At 43.4% G+C, this 24,365-nt stretch overlaps 1 protein-coding gene across 15 annotated transcripts in view; it reads right to left on the bottom strand.

Annotated features, from left to right (window-relative positions):
- The window catches only part of asxl2 (ASXL transcriptional regulator 2), a 319,202-nt gene that overhangs the window by 131,880 nt on the left and 162,957 nt on the right, over nucleotides 1-24,365 (bottom strand). For 2 of the 15 annotated variants that reach the window (XM_041187691.1, XM_041187683.1), the window contains exon 4: nucleotides 20,928-21,018. The exons of 9 other annotated variants lie outside the window; for them this stretch is intronic. The gene's annotated coding sequence lies outside the window, so the exon portion shown is untranslated. Of the gene's footprint in view, nucleotides 1-2,923; nucleotides 2,944-20,927; nucleotides 21,019-21,107; nucleotides 21,254-21,835; nucleotides 21,923-24,365 lie in introns of those variants that run through there. 4 more of the 15 variants (XM_041187685.1, XM_041187684.1, XM_041187686.1 and 1 more) reach the window with 4 other exon arrangements.

Here is a 24,365-nt window from a genome sequence, read left to right on the forward strand (position 1 = left end):
CTGCCTGATTTCCATACCCACGTCGTCCCTCTCACTTGTGAACACCGACAGAAAGTATTCTTTTAGAACCCTACCTACGTCTTCTGGCTCCACACACAAATTACCACTATGGTCCTTAATGGGCCCTACTCTTTCCCTAGTTATCCTCTTACTCTTAATTAACTTGTAAATTAACTTTAGATTTTCCTTTATTTTACCTGCTAATGTTTTTTCATGCCCCCTTTTTGCTCTCCTAATTTCATTTTTAAGTTCCCCCCCACACACTCTATACCCCTCGAGGGCTTCCGCTGCTTTGATCCCTTGGTATTTGCCATAAGCCTTCCTTTTTCTCTTTATCCAATCCTGTATATCCCTCGACATCCAGGGTTTCCTGGATTTGTTGGTCCCACCCTTTATCTTTCCTGGAGTATGTTGGCCCTGTACTCTCCTTATTTCCTTCTTGAATGAGTCCCACTGCTCTGACGCAGATTTACCTAAAAGTAGCTGCTCCCAGGCCACACTGGCTAAATCATATCTGATCTTATTAAAATTGGCCTTCCCCCAATTTAGAACTCTGATTTCTGGCCCATCCTTGTCCTTTTCCATTGCAACCTTGAATCTAATGGAGTTATGATCACTATCTGCAAGATGCTCTCCCACTGACACCTCTACCACTTGCCTGGCTTCATTCCCTAAAATTAAGTCCAGGACCACCCCCACTCTTGTAGGACCTTCGACATACTGGCTCAAAAAGCTCTCCTGGATGCATTTTAAGAACTCTGCTTCCTCTAAATCTATCACACAATGGCTAACATTATTAATGTTGGGGAAGTTGAAATCCCCCACTATTATTACCCTATTATTTTTGCACTTCTCTGAAACCTGCCTACATATCTGCTCTTCTATTTCTGACTGTTAGGGGGCCTACAGTACACTCCCAGCAATGTGATTGCTTCTTATTTGATTTTAAGTTCTACCCATATAGCTTCATTTGAAGAGCCTTCTGAGATGTCATCCCTCCTTACTGCTATACTTGATTCCTTGATCATCAGCGAAAATCCCCACTGCTGACCTTATGATGGGCGGGGCAATGTAATTGATGAAGCAGCTGAAGAGAGTTGGGCCGAGGACTCTACCCTGAGGAACTCCTGCAGTGACGTCCTGGCACTGAGGTGATTGACCTCCGAAAACCAGAACCATCTTCCTTTGTACTAAGTATGACTCCAACCAGTGGAGCATTTTTCCCTGATTCCCAGGTGCTGAGTGGCCCTGGCAGAACCCAAACTGAGTATCAGTGAGCGGGTTGTTTCTGAGTAAGGGCCGCTTGATAGCACTGTCGACAACCGTTTCCATCCCTTTGCTGATGATTGAGAATAGACTGATGGACAGTAATTGGCTATATTGGATTTATCCTGCTTTTTGTGGATAGGACATACCTGGGCAGTTTTCCACATTGCTGGGTAGATGTCAGTATTGCAGCTGTACTGGAACAGCTTGGCTAATGGCACAGCTAGTTCTGGAGAATAATTGCTATTGCTGGAGTGTTGTCAGAGCTCATAGCCTTTGTGGTGTCCAGTGCCTTCAGCCGTTTCTTGTTCCTACTTGCTGCTTAAAAATGTTCTTTCTCACATCCCTCCTGTTTCTCTTGCCCAAAACCTTCAATCTGTGTCCGCCAGTCCTTGTACCATCAGTTATTGGGAATTAGCGTTTCTTTGGCATAATCTTGTGCACCTCCATCAAATCTCCCCTCAATTTCCTTTGCTGCAAGGAGAACAAACTCAATTTCTCCAAGCTAATATTATAGCTAAGTTCCCTTAACCCTGGAACCATTCTGGTAAAACTCCATTGCACCCTCTCAAGGACCCTCACATCTTCTTAAAGTGGAGTGACCAGAACAGGATGCAATACTCTCCTTGTGTCCTAACCAGAGCTTTCAGTACATTCAGCAAAACTTCCCTGCTTTTGTACTCAATACCTCTATTTATGAAGCCCACATGCTTTGCTTAGTACCCCCTCAATATGTCCTGCCACCTTCAAAGATCTATGCGTATGAAGCTCCAAGTCCCTTTGTCCCTGCACATTCTTTAAAACTGTGCCATTACACCTCTCCCTATCCCTTCTGGCAAAATGCATCACCTCACACTTCTCTGTATTAAGTTGCATCTGCTGTTTCTCTGCCCATTCTGCTAGTCTATTCGTGTCCTGCTGCAGTCAATTGCCCGCATCCTTTGCCACACCTCCAAGTTTGGTATTGTTGCCAAATTTTGAAATTTTACTGTCTTCCAATATCCAAGTCATTTATTTATATCGAAGAAAGCAGTGGGCCTAGTACTGACCCTTGGGCAACACCATTGTCTCCCACCCTCCAGTCTGAAAGGCAATCATTTATCGTGACTCGCTGTTTTCTGTCCTTGAGCCATTTTTTTAAAACCAAGCTGACAATCACCCGCCTATTCCACAAGCCTCAGTTTTGTTAACCAGCTTTTTAGGTAGTACTTTATCAAACGCTTTTTAAACACATTATTATGCTGCTGATCTGACAAATATTGAAACATAATGAAAGTACATGGCCCGAAGTTTGAAATATATAAATAACTTTTGTTGGAAAGGAAGCTGTGTGGTCCATTTCAAAAAAGCACAAACCTACTTTCTGAAAGCAATATCCTGGCTAGAATTTCATAAAATAATATAAACTTCTGCCAGATAAACAGCAAGAATTTTCATTCGGATACTTTGTTCCTTATCATGCGAAAGGACTTTAAACCTGGTTTATTGCATGTAAAGACTACCAAAACTGTCAATACTAAATGTAAACTCATAGAAGGTTTTACACTAAATTCACTTCTGGCCATTTCTTACTTTTAACATATTCACACACACCTACTGCAACATCATAAGGATAAATAAACCAATATTATAAACAAATGCACAAAGTCAAACTCACAGTCTGTTGAAAGGCCTGTACAGCAAGAAGGCAGAGCAACTCCAGCAAAAATCTCAAGAGCAAGATTCTCTCTGTCCTGGGCTTGCAGTGACTTGACAGCAACATTTAGACCCACAAGCTAATGAACATCACATTGTACCAAAATCCAGAACAGGCAGCCACAGACTTCAGCACACATCAAAATAATGAAACTAATGACTAGGTTCTTCAAAGCCAACAGCTCCATGATTGCTTTCAACTTCTTTCCCTTTCATTTATATGAATAATGAGGTCCGTGAAATGCATGCAACAATAATGTCTTGCATGAAACTAAGATCTGTTTTTCACATTCCAAATTTCTTACCTTCTATAATTTAATATGGATAAGATTTGTTTTTAAAAAGGACAAATGGTGCGTGGCAGTGGGGAATTAAAGAAATATTAGATTAGTTGACTTATATGAATAAACAGATTCAGAACAAGCTTTAATAATATATAATAAAAAATAACGCACCTGATGTTATCCTTCATTTCCTGTGTGCGTGTATGAACTTATCTATAATTAGCCCCTTTAGTCCGAGTATTTAAATCAGCACCATTAAAATAGAAGTGGATATCTCACATAATATTACAAATACACACTGTTGATAATTATATTAAAAGTTATACCACATTCATCATTAAAGTTATTCATAGACATTTTAATTCATTCACTAAAATAACCATTTGTATAATATAAATGAGGAACAAAAAATTCAATAATGAAATTCAGATTTCCAAATCTTTGTTTCTTCAAACATAATTGCTTTTAACTTAAATTAGAAAAGAACAGCCAAACTTGTATTTATTAAGTTCTTCATATTGATCCAGATTTTGTGATAGGAATAACAGTGAAGTGATCAGCGTGCACCGTTATTAAGGATTAAATTGGACAGCAACTTCTGGCAATCGCACAAGTGCAGCTAAACAGAGAAATCTGGAAGTTGTTGTCAGAAGATATCTGCCCCTAAACAGGGTGAGCTGCAACAGTCTTTGCAATTGACTCAACTCTGAAAGACTTCCAATGCCATAGCATCATAGACATTTACGGCACAGGAGACAACAAGTTGGCTCATCTATAGAACAATCCTATCAGTCCCGGACCTCCACTCTATCCCCGTAGTCCTGCAAGTTTATTTCCCTCAAGTGTCTGTCCAATTTCCTTTTGAAATCACTGGTTGTTTCTGCTTCACTGCCCTCGTAGGCTGCAAATGCCAAGTTATTACCGGTTCCTACATAAAAACCCTCTTCCTCACAGCCCTCTTTATCTCTTGCTAAAAACCTTAAATCCCAGTCCTTCTACCATCAGCTAATGGGAACAGCGTTTCTTTGGCTACCTTATCTCAACCCGTCACAATCTCATAATGCCATCTCTGTGCCAAATATCCTATGTAATCCTGTGTAAATGTTCCAGCAATCTTCTTTGCTCCATGGAAAAAATCCTCCAGCTTCTCTAACCTAACATGATAGCTAAGATCCCTCATCCCTGAAACAATTCTGCTGATGCTCATCTGTATCCTCTCAAGGACCTCCATATCCTTCCTGCTACCTTCAAAGATCTATGCAGGATACCGGCGGGATGAGGTTTCATGCAGGGTGTTGAAAATTTTAATAAAGTTAATCTGTAAATTATGAACATGTCCCCCTAATGTGACGAGGGGGACTTGTTAGGGAATTCTTTTTTCTATTTTTAATATTGTTCAAAGTGGAAGCGATCTCCCTGAGGCAGCATTTAGCCTCAGGGAGATGGGCAATCTTTTGTGCATTGGCGTGAAAGAGCCCACTCTCGCTTTTGGGGAATGCCCCCACCTGCACAGGGAGCGCATAGCGCTTTCCGTCGGACATCATGCTAGGCGGGCCTTAATTGGCCTGCCCACGTAAAACGGCGGTGTGGCCCGCTTTGCTGGCGGGGAGCGGCTCCCCCCCCCCCCCAACCCCACCGCCGGAGATTGGGTCAGGCCCGCCCGCCCGACAGGCAGAAAATTCTGCCCATTGTTTCTAAAACCTACCCACTACAGGCGAGTGATAAACTGACCATCCTTTAGCTATTATCTCCCCCTTTCTTGAACAATGGTTTCACATTTCCCCCCAATCTCTCCTCTGGTGCTCCCACCTCTCCTTTAAACCTTGGGAAGATTGGGAGATTATGGCAATCCCTTCTACTATCTCCACTCCCACTTCCCTTAGCAATCTGGGATGTAAGCCTGCTGGGCCAGGCAACTTCTCAACTTTGAGCATGGCCAGCCTATCCAGCACACCCTGCCCATTAATGAGGGATGGAGGCATTAAATTGTAAGAACAGGGAATAGGTCCCTAACCCAATGTTGCTCGTTGCGATTTTCACATCTTAGATTTTGGATAAATGGCAAAACAAAGCTACTGAATGTTTCAGCAAATTTTATCCAAGGCTAGTATATTAAACTTAAATAAGGGCAATTATGAGGGCATGAAAGCATACCTGGTGCAAAGGAAGATGGTTGTGGTTGTTGAGAAGTCAGTCATCTCAGCTCCAGGACATCACTGCAGGAGTTCCTCAGGGTAGTGTCCTTGGCCCAACCATCTTCAGTTGCTTCATCAATGACCTTCCTTCCATCATAAGGTCAGAAGTGGGGATGTTTGCTGATGATTGCACGATGTTCAGCACCATTCACGACTCCTCAGATACTGAAGCAGTCCATGTCCAAATACAGCAAGACCTGGACAATATCCAGGCTTCGGCTAACAAGTGGCAAGTAACATTCACGCCACACAAGTGCCGGGCAATGACCATCTCCGACGAGAGAGAATCTAACCAAAGCCCCTTGATGTTCAATAGCATTACCATCACTGAATCCCCCCACTATTAACATCCTGGAGGTTATTATTGACCAGAAACTGAACTGGACTAGCCATATAAATACTGTGGCTACAGGAGCAGGTCAGAGGCTAGGAATCCACTGATGAGTAACTCACCTCCTGACTCCCCAAAGCCTGTTCACCATCTACAAGACACAAGTCAGGAGTGTGATGGAATACTTCCCGCTTGCCTGAATGAATGCAGTTCCCACAATACTCAAGTAGCTTGACACCATCCAAGACAAAGCTGCCCGCTTGATTGGCACAACATCCACAAACATTCACTCCCTCCACCACCGACGCACAGTAGCAGCAGTGTGTACCATCTACAAGATACACTGCAGGAATTCACCAAGGCTCCTTCCGACAGCACCTTCTAAACCCACGACCACTACCATCTAGAAGGACAAGGGCAGCAGATAGATGGGAACACCACTACCTGGAAGTTCCCCTCCAAGTTACTCACCATCCTGACCTGGAAATATATCGCCGTTCTTTCGCTGTCTTTGGGTCAAAATCTTGGAACTCCCTTCCTTACAGCACTATGGGTGTACCTACACCACATGGACTGCAGTGGTTCAAGGAGGCAGCTCACCACCACCTTCTCAAGGACAACTAGGCCAAGCCAGCGAAGCCCACATCCCATGAATGAATTAAAAACAGCTAGCTAAAGTGAACCGGCAACTGAGATTAGGGGATAGGTCAATAGAAGTTCAGTGGCAGAGGTACAAAGAGGTATTTCGGAATACACAGAATAGATACATTCTAATGAGAAAGAAAAATTCCAAGGAGAGGGCCCACCATCCATGGTTAAAGAAAGAAGTTAAAGACAATACCAAACTTGGGAAAGAAAAAGCATATAATTACGCAAAGACGGGTGGCAGGTCAGAAGTTTGAAAATAATATGAAGAACAGCAAAGAATGACAAAAAAGACTAATAAGGAAGGAAAAATTAGAGTATGAGAGAAAGCTAGCTAGTAATATAAAGACAGATAGTAAGAGTTTCTATAGATAATTAAATAAGAAAAGAGTGCATCTGTGGAATTGATGATGGAATGTAGGGAGATGGCGGATGAATTAATCAAGTATTTTGCTTCGGTCTTCACTATAGCCTGGAAACAGCTGCAAATCAGGAAATGGAAGGGGGGGAGGAACTCGGGAAAATTACAATCGCCAGGGAAGTGGTATTGAGCAAATTGTTGGGGCTGCGGGCTGACAAATCCCCATATTCACATGGATAGAAGATTGGCTAGCTGATAGGAAGCAGAGAGCTGGCTTAAATGGGTATTTTTCTGGTTTCTGTCTATTTTTTTTGGTGACATTTGACAGGATGTGACAAGTGATGTGCCCCGGGGATCAGTGCTGGGGCCTCAACTTTTTACAATTTATATAAATGACTTGGATGAAAGGACTGAAGAAATGGTCGATCAATTTGTGGACGACACAAAGATAGGTAGGAAAGTAAACGTGAAGAGGACTTAAGGAGGCTATAAAGTGACATAGATAAGTTGAGTGAGTGGGCAAAGATCTAGCAAATGGAGTATAATGTGGGCAAATGTGAAATTGTCCATTTTGGCAGGAAGGATGAAAAAGAAACTTATTATCTAAATGGCAAGGGATTGCAGAGCCATGAGATTCAGAGGGATCTGGGTGTCCTTGTGCATGAATCACAAAAGGTTGGTATGCAGGTACAACGAGTAATTAGGAAAGCTAATAGAATGTTATCATTTATTGTGAGGGGAATTGATTACAGAACTAGGGAGGCTGTGCTTCAGTTGTACAGGGCAGTGCTAAGATCACAACAGGAGTATTGTGTACCTTAGATAAAAACAAAAAAACTGCGGATGCTGGAAATCCAAAACAAAAACAGAATTACCTGGAAAAACTCAGCAGGTCTGGCAGCATCGGCGGAGAAGAAAAGAGTTGACGTTTCGAGTCCTCATGACCCTTCGACAGAACTTGAGTTCGAGTCCAGGAAAGAGCTGAAATATAAGCTGGTTTAAGGTGTGTGTGTGGGGGGCGGAGAGATAGAGAGACAGAGAGGTGGAGGGGGTTGGTGTGGTTGTAGCGACAAACAAGCAGTGATAGAAGCAGAATATCAAAAGATGTCAACAACAATAGTACAATAGAACACATAGGTGTTAAAGATAAAGTTGGTGATATTATCTAAACGAATGTGCTAATTAAGAATGGATGGTAGGGCACTCAAGGTATAGCTCTAGTGGGTTTTTTTTTTTATATAATGGAAATAGGTGGGAAAAGGAAAATCTTTATAATTTATTGGGAAAAAAAAAGAGAAGGGGGAAACAGAAAGGGGGTGGGGATGGGGGAGGGGACTCACGACCTAAAGTTGTTGAATTCAATATTCAGTCCGGAAGGCTGTAAAGTCCCTAGTCGGAAGATGAGGTGTTGTTCCTCCAGTTTGCGTTGGGCTTCACTGGAACAATGCAGCAAGCCAAGGACAGACATGTGGGCAAGAGAGCAGGGTGGAGTGTTAAAATGGCAAGCGACAGGGAGGTTTGGGTCATTCTTGCGGACAGACCGCAGGTGTTCTGCAAAGCGGTCGCCCAGTTTACGTTTGGTCTCTCCAATGTAGAGGAGACCACATTGGGAGCAACGAATGCAGTAGACTAAGTTGGGGGAAATGCAAGTGAAATGCTGCTTCACTTGAAAGGAGTGTTTGGGTCCTTGGACGGTGAGGACAGAGGAAGTGAAGGGGCAGGTGTTGCATCTTTTGCGTGGGCAAGGGGTTGTGCCATACGAGGGGGTTGAGGAGTAGGGGGTGATGGAGGAGTGGACCAGGGTGTCCCGGAGGGAGCGATCCCTACGGAATGCCGATAAGGGGGGGTGAAGGGAAGATGTGTTTGGTAGTGGCATCATGCTGGAGTTGGCGGAAATGGCGGAGGATGATCCTTTGAATGCGGAGGCTGGTGGGGTGATAAGTGAGGACAAGGGGGACCCTATCATGTTTCTGGGAGGGAGGAGAAGGAGTGAGGGCGGATGCGCGGGAGATGGGCCGGACACGGTTGAGGGCCCTGTCAACGACCGTGGGTGGAAAACCTCGGTTAAGGAAGAAGGAGGACATGTCAGAGGAACTGTTTTTGAATGTAGCATCATCGGAACAGATGCGACGGAGGCGAAGGAACTGAGAGAATGGGATGGAGTCCTTACAGGAAGTGGGGTGTGAGGAGCTGTAGTCGAGATAGCTGTGGGTGTCGGTGGGTTTGTAATGGATATTGGTGGACAGTCTATCACCAGAGATTGAGACAGAGAGGTCAAGGAAGGGAAGGGAAGTGTCAGAGATGGACCACGTGAAAATGATGGAGGGGTGGAGATTGGAAGCAAAATTAATAAATTTTTCCAAGTCCTGACGAGAGCATGAAGCAGCACCGAAATAATCATCGATGTACCGGAGAAAGAGTTGTGGAAGGGGGCCGGAGTAGGACTGCAACAAGGAATGTTCCACATACCCCATAAAGAGACAGGCATAGCTGGGGCCCATGCGGGTACCCATAGCCACACCTTTTATTTGGAGGAAGTGAGAGGAGTTGAAGGAGAAATTGTTCAGCGTGAGAACAAGTTCAGCCAGACGGAGGAGAGTAGTGGTGGATGGGGATTGTTCGGGCCTCTGTTCGAGGAAGAAGCTAAGGGCCCTCAGACCATCCTGGTGGGGGATGGAGGTGTAGAGGGATTGGACGTCCATGGTGAAGAGGAAGCGGTAGGGGCCAGGGAACTGGAAATTGTTGATGTGACGTAAGGTGTCAGAGGAATCACGGATGTAGGTGGGAAGGGACTGGACAAGGGGAGAGAGAAGGGAGTCAAGATAACGAGAAATGAGTTCTGTGGGGCAGGAGCAAGCTGAGACGATCGGTCTACCGGGGCAGTTCTGTTTGTGGATTTTGGGTAGGAGATAGAAGCGGGCCGTCCGAGGTTGGGCAACTATCAGGTTGGAAGCTGTGGGAGGGAGATCCCCAGAGGAGATGAGGTCAGTGACAGTCCTGGAAACAATGGCTTGATGTTCAGTGGTGGGGTCATGGTCCAGGGAGAGGTAGGAGGAAGTGTCTGCGAGTTGACGCTCAGCCTCCGCGTGGTAGAGGTCAGTGCGCCAGACAACAACAGCACCACCCTTGTCAGCGGGTTTGATGACAATGTCAGGGTTGGACCTGAGAGAATGGAGTGCAGTAAGTTCAGAGAGAGACAGGTTAGAATGGGTGAGAGGAGCAGAGAAATTGAGACGACTAATGTCGCGCCGACAGTTCTCAATGAAAAGATCGAGAGAAGGTAAGAATCCAGAGGGAGGGGTCCAGGTGGAGGGAGAATATTGAAGATGGGTAAAAGGATCCGTTGAACTGGGAGAGGACTCCTGCCCAAAGAAGTGAGCCCGGAGACGAAGACGGCGGAAGAAGAGTTCAGTATCATGCCGAGCCCGAAATTCATTGAGGTGAGGGCGTAAGGGTATGAAACTAAGTCCTTTGCTGAGCACTGAACGTTCAGCATCGGAGAGGGGAAGGTCAGGGGGTATAGTGAATACACGGCTGGGGTTGGGATTGGAAGATGGGGTGGGGACGGAGGGACAGGCAGGGGTGGAGGGTCCTAGATGGGTGTTGGTGTCGATGAGTTGTTGGAGCTTGCGTTCCTTAGCACTTGAGAGAAAGAGAAAAAGTTTCTTGTTGAGGCGTCGGATGAGCCGAAGGATAAAATGAAACTGGGGGCACGCGCAGCTTTGAAAAAGGGTACGGCGGTGCTGCTGGAGGGAGAGGTCGAGTGTGTTCATATGGCGGCGCATGGCACTGAGAGTGGATTTCAGAATGTGACGGGAACAGCAGTCCGAGAAACGTTTTATGTCCCGGAGATACCTGTAATCCTGGGTGGGTTCGAAACATGAGGGGTGGAATTTCAGTTGAAATCCATGTGGGGTAAGTCGGAGACGGAGACAGTCACTGAGAAAAGAGATATGGCTGTGAAAGCGGGTTTTAGTAAACACCTTGTCAAACACTAGGAGAGAAATGGAAAGCAATGAAGGTGAACAAGGCAACAGAGAAATCCGGAAATCTTGTCGCAGAGAGGAACAGAACTTCTTCAAGGAGGTAGGCATTTCTTGAAGAGCAGTGGCAGTCAATTAAACACAGAGATAAAAACAAAAAAACTGCGGATGCTGGAAATCCAAAACAAAAACAGAATTACCTGGAAAAACTCAGCAGGTCTGGCAGCATCGGCGGAGAAGAAAAGAGTTGACGTTTCGAGTCCTCATGACCCTTCGACAGAACTTGAGTTCGAGTCCAGGAAAGAGCTGAAATATAAGCTGGTTTAAGGTGTGTGTGTGGGGGGCGGAGAGATAGAGAGACAGAGAGGTGGAGGGGGTTGGTGTGGTTGTAGCGACAAACAAGCAGTGATAGAAGCAGAATATCAAAAGATGTCAACAACAATAGTACAATAGAACACATAGGTGTTAAAGATAAAGTTGGTGATATTATCTAAACGAATGTGCTAATTAAGAATGGATGGTAGGGCACTCAAGGTATAGCTCTAGTGGGTTTTTTTTTATTTTATATAATGGAAATAGGTGGGAAAAGGAAAATCTTTATAATTTATTGGGAAAAAAAAAGAGAAGGGGGAAACAGAAAGGGGGTGGGGATGGGGGAGGGGACTCACGACCTAAAGTTGTTGAATTCAATATTCAGTCCGGAAGGCTGTAAAGTCCCTAGTCGGAAGATGAGGTGTTGTTCCTCCAGTTTGCGTTGGGCTTCACTGGAACAATGCAGCAAGCCAAGGACAGACATGTGGGCAAGAGAGCAGGGTGGAGTGTTAAAATGGCAAGCGACAGGGAGGTACATCGATGATTATTTCGGTGCTGCTTCATGCTCTCGTCAGGACTTGGAAAAATTTATTAATTTTGCTTCCAATCTCCACCCCTCCATCATTTTCACGTGGTCCATCTCTGACACTTCCCTTCCCTTCCTTGACCTCTCTGTCTCAATCTCTGGTGATAGACTGTCCACCAATATCCATTACAAACCCACCGACACCCACAGCTATCTCGACTACAGCTCCTCACACCCCACTTCCTGTAAGGACTCCATCCCATTCTCTCAGTTCCTTCGCCTCCGTCGCATCTGTTCCGATGATGCTACATTCAAAAACAGTTCCTCTGACATGTCCTCCTTCTTCCTTAACCGAGGTTTTCCACCCACGGTCGTTGACAGGGCCCTCAACCGTGTCCGGCCCATCTCCCGCGCATCCGCCCTCACTCCTTCTCCTCCCTCCCAGAAACATGATAGGGTCCCCCTTGTCCTCACTTATCACCCCACCAGCCTCCGCATTCAAAGGATCATCCTCCGCCATTTCCGCCAACTCCAGCATGATGCCACTACCAAACACATCTTCCCTTCACCCCCCTTATCGGCATTCCGTAGGGATCGCTCCCTCCGGGACACCCTGGTCCACTCCTCCATCACCCCCTACTCCTCAACCCCCTCGTATGGCACAACCCCTTGCCCACGCAAAAGATGCAACACCTGCCCCTTCACTTCCTCTCTCCTCACCGTCCAAGGACCCAAACACTCCTTTCAAGTGAAGCAGCATTTCACTTGCATTTCCCCCAACTTAGTCTACTGCATTCGTTGCTCCCAATGTGGTCTCCTCTACATTGGAGAGACCAAACGTAAACTGGGCGACCGCTTTGCAGAACACCTGCGGTCTGTCTGCAAGAATGACCCAAACCTCCCTGTCGCTTGCCATTTTAACACTCCACCCTGCTCTCTTGCCCACATGTCTGTCCTTGGCTTGCTGCATTGTTCCAGTGAAGCCCAACGCAAACTGGAGGAACAACACCTCATCTTCCGACTAGGGACTTTACAGCCTTCCGGACTGAATATTGAATTCAACAACTTTAGGTCGTGAGTCCCCTCCCCCATCCCCACCCCCTTTCTGTTTCCCCCTTCTCTTTTTTTTTCCCAATAAATTATAAAGATTTTCCTTTTCCCACCTATTTCCATTATATAAAATAAAAAAAAAAAACCCACTAGAGCTATACCTTGAGTGCCCTACCATCCATTCTTAATTAGCACATTCGTTTAGATAATATCACCAACTTTATCTTTAACACCTATGTGTTCTATTGTACTATTGTTGTTGACATCTTTTGATATTCTGCTTCTATCACTGCTTGTTTGTCGCTACAACCACACCAACCCCCTCCACCTCTCTGTCTCTCTATCTCTCCGCCCCCCACACACACACCTTAAACCAGCTTATATTTCAGCTCTTTCCTGGACTCGAACTCAAGTTCTGTCGAAGGGTCATGAGGACTCGAAACGTCAACTCTTTTCTTCTCCGCCGATGCTGCCAGACCTGCTGAGTTTTTCCAGGTAATTCTGTTTTTGTATTGTGTACCTTATTAGTTTCCTTAGTTGAGGAAAGATGTAATGCATTAGAAGCAGTTCAGAGGTTTACTAGACTAACATGAGGACTGAACGGCTTGTCTTACGAGGAAAGGTTGGACAGGTTGGGCTTGTATCCACTGGAGTTTAGAAGATTAAGCGACGACTTGATTAAAACCTTTAAGATCCTGAGGGGATCCTGACAGGGTGGATGTGGAAGAATCTAGAACTAGGGATCACTGTTTAAAAATAAAGGTCGCTCAATTAAGACAGATGTGAGGAGAATTTTTTTTTCTCAGAGGGTCATGAGTCTTTGGAATTCTCTACCTCAAAAGGCAGTGGAGGCAGAGTCTTTGAATATTTTTAAGGCAGAGCGAGATAGATTCTTGATTAACAAGGGGGCGAAAGGTAATCGAGGGTAGGCAAGAATGTTGAGGTTACAATCAGATCAGCCATGATCTTATTGAATGGCAGATCAGGATAAAAGGGCGGAGTGGCTTACTCCTGCTCCCAATTCATATGTTTGTATGACCCCAAACTAAATGAAATGTTCAGTTTTCTTTCTGCTCTATCATTTTCTACTTACATTCCTGCATAATATATACTAGAGAATTAAGGACTGACAAAGGAGTCTGCATCACCCTCAGTTATTTTGTTATATAATGTTGGCAGCTTTGACATTAACAGCAATTTGCAATCAACATTTGATGAGCAGCCCACACATCCTGGTGAGTAACGTATATGAGTCACATTCGTGTTCAAATAGATACCTTCAACTCTTATATCTGAGACAGCGCAGCAAAAATGTAGCACGATGGATAGCAGCAAAAGCTGTTTAACCAGAGGTTTTAGTGTTAAAAAAATTGAAAATGTCTCCATAAATTTGCAAAATCAAGCTATCAAGAACAGAATGAATAATATAGGTGAATTCCCAATCAAATCAACTTTGGCTGTATTATCCCAGCCCTGGGGTGGAGGACTTGGAGGCAAGGAGCCAGGAAAATAGAGGAGAACCACTTTGGCACGGCTTCCTCACCAATGGAAGGAAGCAACCAGGGAACTTTCCTGGGGTGGGCAGGGAGTAGGATCAGCTGTCCCCTCCATGGAGGCGGGAAGACAATTGGGATGATTAAAATCCCAACTAGAGGCGATTTTGTGGCCGTGCTATCATTTTGCTGCTGGCAGACTGAGTTCCTTCCCCCGCCGCATACAGAGACCAGGGGGCCATTGGAGCCAGAGGTTCCCTGCTCCAAAGAGGGCACTGCAGTCAGGGAAGGCTGCATCTGCAGACAAAATGATTCATCCAAAGGGGTTTTTCCCTCTACTTCAAGGGCCCAAACAGCTTTACCCTCAAGAGGAAACATCCTTTCTACATCCACCTTGTCAAGGCCATTCAGGATCTTACATGCTTCAATCAAGTCACCCCTCACACTTCTAAACTCCAGTGAAAACAAGCCCAGCCTGCCCAACATATCTGATGTTACAGAGGTGAAAATAAGTGATCTTGGAGATGGCATGATTATGAGGTCGGGAGCTCATCTCAAAGTCAAAAATGACATCAAGGTTACGAACAGACTGGCTTAATTTCAGACTGTTGCCAGGACGAGGGATGGAGTCAATAGTCAGGGAACGAAGTTTGGAGTGGGGATCAAAAAAAAGGCTTCAATCTTCCTAATAATTAATTGGAGGAAATTTCTGATCATTCAGTCCTGCATGTTGGTAGAGCAATCTTCCATCTCTTGAATGATCCCAATTTCACATTACTTTTATCTTTCCAGTTGGAGTATACAAACATACGAAATAGGAGCAGAATTAGGCCATTTGACCCCTTGAGCCTGCTCCACCATTCAATAAGGTCATGGCTGGTCTGATTGTGTTTCAGGTTCTACGTTCCCATTTACCCCCGATGACCTTTGATCCCTTGCCTAACAAGAATCTACTTACCTCTGCCTTAAAAATATTCAGTGACTCTGCTTTCACTACCTTCTGAGGCAGATAGTTCCAAAGTCGCACAACCCTCAAAGAGAAAAAAAACTCCCCATCTCTGTCCTATAAGGGCGACCTCTAATTTTAAAACAGTGCCTCCTAGTTTTGGGCTCACCCATGTCCGCCTTGTCAAGGCCATTCAGGATCTTATATATTTCAATCAAGTCATCCCTAACTCTTCTAAACTCCAGTGGAAACAAACCCAGCCTGTCCAACCTATCCTCATAAGACAACCCGCTCATTCTAGGTATCAATACACCAGCCTCCCTATTAATAACAGCAAATCTTACCATGGCGCCCTCTAAACAAAGTACTTTACAAAATGCAGAGCTTCAGAATTGATAATGTCAAGCATAGAAGCCACATCAGGAAACAACAGTCCAGAATCAAAGAGCAAGAGCATGCAACGATCCCTGTTTTCTATGTTTCTTTGTAAAATTATGTTTCCCACCATCCTCCCCATAATTATGTGAGAGAACAAAACCTAAAATCTTATATGTATTTTAAAGGATCTTTGGGGTGGAGACGTGGAGAAAACACACAAGATCCACAAGTATGAGGTGGAGAAGTTATTCACCTTAATTATATCAGAAACTACAGAAGTTAAGTAGCCTCCAAATTGGCTTTTAATATCCTTTGTGGGAAAAAATCAGTTGCACAAGTTGGGAAATCCAACTGGGCATAACTGGCTTCTATTTTAATAACAGGTTACAACCAGTTTTAACTGAAATAACTGGAGATTATAACTGGACACCAGTTGATATGCCTAACTGTCCAGTTGGGTTTAAACAGGGAAACTGGAATTTTATTGGACCAGTTGAATCATTTACTGGTTTAACTGTATACAACTGGAATAATTAGCATATACAATGTGATTCCGTTTGACCAGTTGACTTCAACTGTAACTGCTTAAATCTAACTGGGACCAGTTGACTTCTGCTGGAATAAGTTGACAGGCAAACTGCAACCAGTTGGAATTAAATGGAGCCATTTACCATGTAGCTGCTTCAATGATTCCTTGAACTAGAAAGTGTACCAGTTGAAGCCAACTGGATTGACTTGAAAAAGTGCCTGAATAAGGCCAAAAGGCATTGATGTGTCAGTACACATTTTCACATCAAGTTTGCAACATGTTACAAAGAGCATAATGATATTTATCTCCTCAACTCACATATATGAATGCGTTACACAGATACAAGTTTATTAATGACAATAAAAACAGAAAATGCTGGAAAATCTCAGCAGATCTGTGGAGAGAAAAACAGAGTTAATTTTTTGGGTCTGTATGACTCTTCTTAAGAGATGGGTCCCATCACATTTCTACCTCTCCTCAGCTCTGAAGAAGTCATACTGACTCAAAACATTAACTCGGTTTCTCTCTTCACAGATGCTGCCAGACCTGCTGAGCTTTTCCAGCATTTTCTGTTTTTATTTCAGATTTCCAGCATCTGCAGTGTTTTGCTTTTATAAAAGTTTCCAAATGAACATAAGAAATAAACAAATACAAGTAACGAACATAATAAATGGTTAACAATACAAATAAACATATAAATACAATAGGGGAAGATAGCCCCTTGCTGCACTTCCCCTCTGCGGGCCATCTCTTCCCCCGACTGCTAATAGCTGTATCCCACCCGCCCTGGGCATCCCCTCGCCCTCCCCAGTACTCAATGTCTCATTCCCGACCCCCGTTGCCATTCTCAGCCACCATGGTACTTGCCCTCCCCAATATTAAATATGTCCATGCCCTCCCCAGTACTGAATATGTCCTTCCCCTCCCCGTTATGGCCACTTCCTGGCCACTCGCCTCACCCTCCCCAGCATTCGACAGCTCTTTCCCGCTGCTTGCCAACCTGGTCTCAGTTGTCAAATCTCTTGTCGGGGCCTCTCGCCCTCCCTTCGATCTCACTTCCCGAGCCCGTAGTGAGAATGAGCGCTCAGGAGGTGCAAGAACGAAGGAGGCCGAACAGCCCCAACAAGAGATTTGGCGACCGGGAGGCCCGAAAGCAGCGGGGGAGAGGCATCGATTGCCAGGGGAGGGCGATGCAAGTACCAGGGCGAGTGGGAACAGCCATAATGGAGTGCGGGAAGAAAGCATTCAGAGTGGGGGAAGGTGGAGTGGCCATTAATGGTGACCTGCTGAGAAGTGGCCGTCACCAGGAAGTGGGCGAGTCAGCGAGAGTGCCCCGAAGCTCCCTGGAGCAGCAACGTGACCGAGATAGAGGGAGACAGAATGATGCCAGAGGAGGCACCACCACACTCTGATTGGTCAACTTTAGCAAAAAACCACTTTCTGATTGGCTACTGTGTTTGTCAATCAGCAGTGTCCCCCCCCCAGCCACGAGCTGAAAGAGGGAACATTTGTTTATTTGAATTTTCTCAGTGAGGAAGGGGTGAGGATTTGACAGTTTCACCAGAGACATGTCTGAAGCTATGAAGCTGTTTTTTTATGTCAAATAACATCTTTGCTCTTTTTTCACAGGTACATCTCTTTTCTCACTTAAGTCTTCAATGCCTGTCTGAATTCACCTTAATTAATTCTTTGATCAATAGTACAGCCGTCAAATTGTACAACATCACATCAGCAACATAAATCCCTGTATGGTGCAATGGATCCTATCAAACAGCGGCGGACTACCAGAGGGAGAAAAAAAAGTGGATTTTGAGTTCACAGCTCATCCTCCTGCAGCCAATTGTTAATTCTCCTTGGAGCGGCATTCATTATTTTAGCAGAGAGGTCAGTCTAAGGGACATAGATTTAAAGTGTTTGGCAGAACGATTAGACGAGAGATGAGAAAAATATATTTCACCCAGATGGTTGTGGGGGTCTGGAACTCATTGCTTGAAAGGATAGTACATGCAGCAACTCTCAATTCATTTAAAAGTTGTCTGCATATGCACCTCAAGTGCCATAATATGTAGGGCTACAGACCAAATGCTGCAAAGTAGGATTATAGGCTGGGTGGCTCATTTTTGTCTGGCACAGACGCTATGGGCCAAGTGGCCTTTTTCTGTGATTCTCACAGGTAGATTTCAGAGATATAAGGAAACTTTCTTTTCATCAAAAGGGGCGAGAAGATTTCTGTATCTTAGCTCTTGGAAACCATTTGCCTGATATAATGCCCCAAACGACTAGACAGGCAAATCTAAAATGTGCTGTGTAATGCTATTAAATTGTTCTTGATCCTGTTGTCTAGACATCTGTGAAAAGATCAGACGGAAGGTACAGAGTGGCCCAAGGTTCAGAGTGCCCAAAGATTGTGAACAGCATCGTCCAGGGCAACAGCACTGGTGATAATGCACCCACATTGGACAAAGAGATCACTCAAAGATGCAGCCAGGGTAAATATCTTCTCATTGAGTTCCATTGTGAATGGCTTATGAGATCTCAAATCAAAACTAAATTATTTCAAAAATACCTTCTCCAGCAGAATTAAAGAGAATTCTGCCTACAACTAAGGCCTGAGAGCAACAACGGAAGAGAGAATGGCTGCAAGGAAAATTTGATAGACTCCCAGTCCAAGGAAAAGCAGCTGGAGGCTATGAACCACAAGCTACAGGAGGAAATTGTGGAACTGTCAAGAATAGGTGAGTTACAACTGTTGTTTAATGTTATGTAGTACACCTTTTTCTGTGACTAATGCAGCTCTGTTCAGTCAGAAACAGATGATAGAGTGAATTGGATTTGTACAACAGCATCCCAACACTGATATATGAATGATGCAAATTATTTTCCACCATGTTGCTAGGTGAGGTGACGTACCAGCACCGCACAAAAGTATTGGAGATGCCTGCACCCCCCCCACCCCGCACCAACCCAGGCAGTCAGCAAGCCCCCTATATAGAGCACGAAGAGGCCAGTGAGCAGTTGTACAAAGCAATTGATGACAAGGTATTGATTCTTAGAATTTATATTCAAAACATTTGATAATCAATGTTGGTTTCAGCAAAAAGTGACAGATCATTATGGTGGTAGGCGCAGTGTTAAACGTGCCTCCATCGCTAATGATTTGTCATTGATTGAGACTGAACTGTTGAATAACCTCACGCAGAGGCTGTAGTTAATCTAATTTACATGTAGGATACAAAGTATGTCCTTGATTTTACTTGCAGGTAAAACTACCAGGTTAGTATTGAGGTAACAGAGGGAATGTGGAATGAGTCACACAGCCAAAGGATGAATTTATCATTTGTCAAGACTTTGGCTGTTGGCACCTGTGGGTCCGATGAACTGGCAGGATGGGTTTTTTTTTATTTCTCACAGCAGGAAGTTGGCTTAGAGACTTTTTGTCACCTGTTTTGGAAATCCCCAATTAATTTCAAGCTTAAACTTTTTCTCATACTTTACAGCACGTTTTTCCCGCCAGATCCAGACCCAGGGGAGGAGGTTTTCAAGGAAGAGTTATATCCGAGAAGATTCAGGACCTCAATAAGAGACAAAAATCCAGTGAAGCATTCAACATGTAAATATAAATGCTTAAGTTCAGTGTTTTGATTAACTGTTATAATTTAACATGTCTGCACTTTAGCTGTATTTATATTTGGCTTTTACACCATTTGTTTTGTGTTTTTATACATCACAATAAAATTTGAACCTTACACTACAGTCCAGTCAAGTTATATTTCACTACAGCAGACAGAGACACATTATTGGTAGTTTTATTTTAATTTATTAGTGATATTTATGTCAATGGAGTGGATTAATTTTCTAGATTTTCCTTTTTGCAAGTTTTGAATACTTAACTGCAGGGCAACCAGCTGTCCCATAATTTCAGGGATTGTCCATTGACTGTTCGCCCCTTAAGGGATGCCTTGTTCCCATATTTTCTAGGAATGCCTGTGGGAATCGAATCTGGGAGTCAGCAGGGTGAGTTTGAGTGATTCAGGTGGCACTGCAATTGAGTGAGTTGGCCAGCAGAAGGTCTCAACAAGAAAAGTTGTAACCCCGGCCCCTCGCCTCAATTAAAAGAGCCACCACCCCTCTCAATTTCCAACTCTCCCTCCCTCTCCCCCCAACACCAACGCCCTACCTCCTACCTGGTCCCTTAGTCAGTGATCCTGTAAGAGTTGATCAACCAGAGCCAGTAAATTTAACCAGGCTAACTTGACACAAGTGGAACCAGCTCGATGACTCAAGTGGAAATAATTTAACTGGGAGCAGCTCAACTGGTCAACTGGGGAGCAGCTCAATTGGCCAAGTGGGAGCTGGTCAACTGGGAGTAGCTCACCTGGCTTACTGGAAACAACTTAACTGGCCAACTGTGAGTGACTCAACAGGGACCAGTTCCAATTCCCATTTGAAATTGCACCCATTGTAACTCTTTCGAGTACAAACCCGTTTCCATCTGTTTCAGATGAAGTTACATAGTTTCATAGTTTGCCATTGTGAGATTTGAACTCTTGATCTTGGGGTTACAAACCCAGTACTATAACCACTTGGCTATTTAGGCCAAGCTTGCACCCATTGTAACTGATTTTTCCATGAGGGATGTCATACAAAACAATTGATAGCTCATTCCACTTCTTCTATGCAAATCTTGGCAGTTTCCGGCATTTTTTGTCAGTCTCTCCATATTCAGTTAAGAAGGCAGCTGAAGCAACTGCTAACCACTAATTGTAATAAGCCATGCTGAAACAGAGCTCCTCAACTTTGTAAATAGCAAGCTTAATCACTGCAAACAAGCATCAATTAAATTATGATAAAATCAAGTATACAATCAAATTAATCAGAAAACATAACAATGAAAACAGTTGGAAGTATTTACTTTTATCACAATTGCACTTACCATTCACAGACTCCTACTGACACTGGTAATGGCTCAAAAAAACCCACTGGTACTGCAGTTCAGTGAGATACCCACTTCTCTTCAGACATAACTGAGACAGGAGCAGTCAATAGGAAAAGTATCACATATATGCGCCAAAAATTTGAAAGTTACACATTAGAAATTTTAAAAAAAACTTACCTCAGATCTCCAGGTCTGAAACATGAGGGGTCCAGTTCATTTACCTATATTGAGAACCTAGCGTTTTACATGTTAACTCGTCCTAAAATTTTGCATGCAACAAACTCAGGCATGGTGCTAACTGGCATTTTTGTTGTTGCAGTTACAATTAAAGAACGTCAGAACTGTGTCTAGACTTGTTTAGAGAACCAGTAACTACACAGCTGAGTAGTTACGTTGTTGGCAACAAGTACAATGAGAATCTCTCATTCTTACACGTCCAAGCCTGAATAAAAGTCTCAAAAAACTCTTCAATGCAGTCACAATCTCTTTAGGAGGATTGAACTCTCAAGAATCTCTGACACTGCATTGAAACTGAGTAGCAATGATAATATTTCACATATTGCATCATTACTGTCTTTTCACGGCTTATATAGCTTCCTTTGTCTTGCTTATCTTGAATACAACTTGTGTGTAGGAGTCAACATACACAGCTTCCACACCTGTGTTAAGTAAACTTGTCAAATATAAAGGATTCTTGCCGCTGCCAAAACTGCCGGTGATTGAGAGTCACAGATGTTACCATCAAACACATTTCTGATTTATTCCACTATTGCCAGGATTACTATCGAGTTTAGTACTCAGTAATTCGAATCCTTTTAAGTGCAAACATTGGGTTGGATTTTCGCCAAATGACAGCACGGGATCAAAAATCATTTCGACTGTGTTTCTAGAATAAAAACACTTACAGATTATCTCTTCCACATTTCTGGGTTCTTTACGTAGAGACTGTTGCAGTGAAGAGCTGAGGTCTTCTTATGCCAGTGTTTTTAGGTTTTATTCCAAGCTTTTCTACACATTCAAATAGCAAGGCTGTCAAGCAGCATTTCAAAAAAGTTGAAACATAGCCAACTCTCTACGGTAGCCACACCTCTTATCCTTACAGAGGCATTACATAGGTGTCACACTCGTATCACTTTTCTATCCACCCTTCCACGAGAACCGGGAGGAACAGCTCAAGAAAGAGATGGGAAGAAGAAATGGATGGGCCGTAACTCGTAAATTCAAATTAGATGCTAGTCTTGATTTAGATTGATATTATCATTTACAGTGGGAGGTGTGTCTGCCAAAACTGGTCAATTTGTCTGAATGAGGAAAATGCAACAGGAGAGACAGCTTTTCCTACTGTGCTCAAATGCTCCTCCAGGTGGTGGAAATGATACTGCCAATTTCCATGGCTATTTTCTCAAATTGCATTATAACCAAATGGGTTTCAATTTCCATTTTCAACCTCATAGCTATCAAATATTCCTAACTTACAATTATTTTCCTTAATCAATAATTAGGGCTCAGTTATGACAAGATAATTAACTTGAAATATCTTCTACATTTGTAAATTCTACTTTCAAGGCTCCTTCAATTCTACTTTTTTTCCCTCCTACAATTTCTCCTTTTTTCCTTCCATGTTAACCCCAACCGTAGGCCTAGGTCTTTGTTAATCAACATAAAATAGTCCCTCTTAACCCCTCCTACCCACTATTCCAATCACAGAACAGCTAAGACCATGCATTCATGTATTGCTCTGAATCTGTACACTACCATTGAAGAATGGAGCTCATAATACTCCAATTATATCATTAAATAGAAGTTGGCAATTATTTTTGATCTGGCTACAATCTGTTAGAAAGGTAGATTTGCATTTATTCGGCACCCTTCATGACTACAGGACATCCCAAAATGCTTTACAGCCAATGAAGTACTTCGGAAGTGTAGTCACTGTTATAACGTAGAAAACACAGCGGTCAATTTGTACACAGCATGTTCCCACATATAGCTGTGTGGTAACAAATAGATGATCTGTTTGTGATGTTGATTATGGAGTAAATATTGGCTAGAACATTGGAGATAGTTCCCCCAATTTTCTTCAAGATAGTGCCATGGGATCTTTTAGATCCACCTGAGTGGACATGTAGCACCTTGGCTAACATCTCATCCAAACGATGGCACCACTGACAGTGTAACACTCCCTCAGTACTGCATTGGAGTGTCAACTTTTTGATTTTGTGCTCAAGTTCTGAAATGGGGCTCGAATCCACAACCTTCTTACTCAGAGGCAAAAGTGCAACATTATTGTTCACTGTAGTGGTCAGGTGGTGTGCTGGAGGGCACTTGTTTTCAGTCCGCATGATCATGGTGCAATTAATGAGTATGATGCGCAGGCCCATCCACCAGTTGACTAAAAACACTAAGCTATTTCAAGATGCATCATTAAGGTAACAATAAAATAAGGCAATACATCATTTTTATAAAAATTACTTATTACCATTATCACTGTCATGATAGGTATAAATGTTCTTGGTGCAGAAATTAAGATCGCATAGCTGTAAAAAGTATTTGTTTAAATAAAACCATGCTGGGCCAACTATAATCCACAGCCGAACGACTATACTTAAGCAGCATTTTTTTTCTTCTCTCACACTGGAAGGTATGGAGTAAAGAAATACAGATCAGAGCATTTCAACCACAAAGTGCACATTTTGCAACATCTTACAGTGGAAGTTACATATACACACCCTAGATCTAGTCAAGCGTGTAATTGGTTTCTCGAGGACTGATTAAACCGTGCACCATAATAAAAACACTAACCACTTGACCTTTGAGCCTCTCACTATGTGATCTAATACAAAAGAAATTCAAGTATGATGTTTGTTAAAAAATGGAGCCAGCATTTCATGATCTGAGCCTTTCTGAAATCCCCAGCTCCTTCAATGTTCTTTCTGCTACCATTAAATCTCTGTGCAACTCATCTTATCCTCATAATTTCCCCAGTGATGATTGTTTCTATTAATATATATTAGATGGAATTTATTGTTCCACAGGGAAAGGTGACCACATAACACAAGTGCATTAAGCTGGTCACTCAGTTCATAAATATGAATAATCCACGTCAGTCATCCACAATCCAATGCATGCCAAGTGAACCTTGCCTTTATTGGTAACTTCCCACATATCCATTACTGCAGGGTTTTTCCCCCACTCATTTAAGTTAAGGAGCAATAAAAGATAACTATCATTGGAACTGTGACCACTTTTTAAATTAAGGCCTTAGTGATGCAAGCAATGGAGCGTGAAATGAGCCCGAAGACAATGCGTTGTGCTGTAGTATATTTACTTGAATCAATGCCTTGGAACATAGAATTAAGTTTTGTTGTGAATATTGCCTGCTAATTAGGAATGTGAAGAGCCAGAGACAGCATTCACCAGTGGGGCTGACGTGCA

The sequence above is a fragment of the Carcharodon carcharias genome, chromosome 5, assembly GCF_017639515.1.
Source record: "Carcharodon carcharias isolate sCarCar2 chromosome 5, sCarCar2.pri, whole genome shotgun sequence".
Lineage (NCBI taxonomy): Eukaryota > Metazoa > Chordata > Chondrichthyes > Lamniformes > Lamnidae > Carcharodon > Carcharodon carcharias.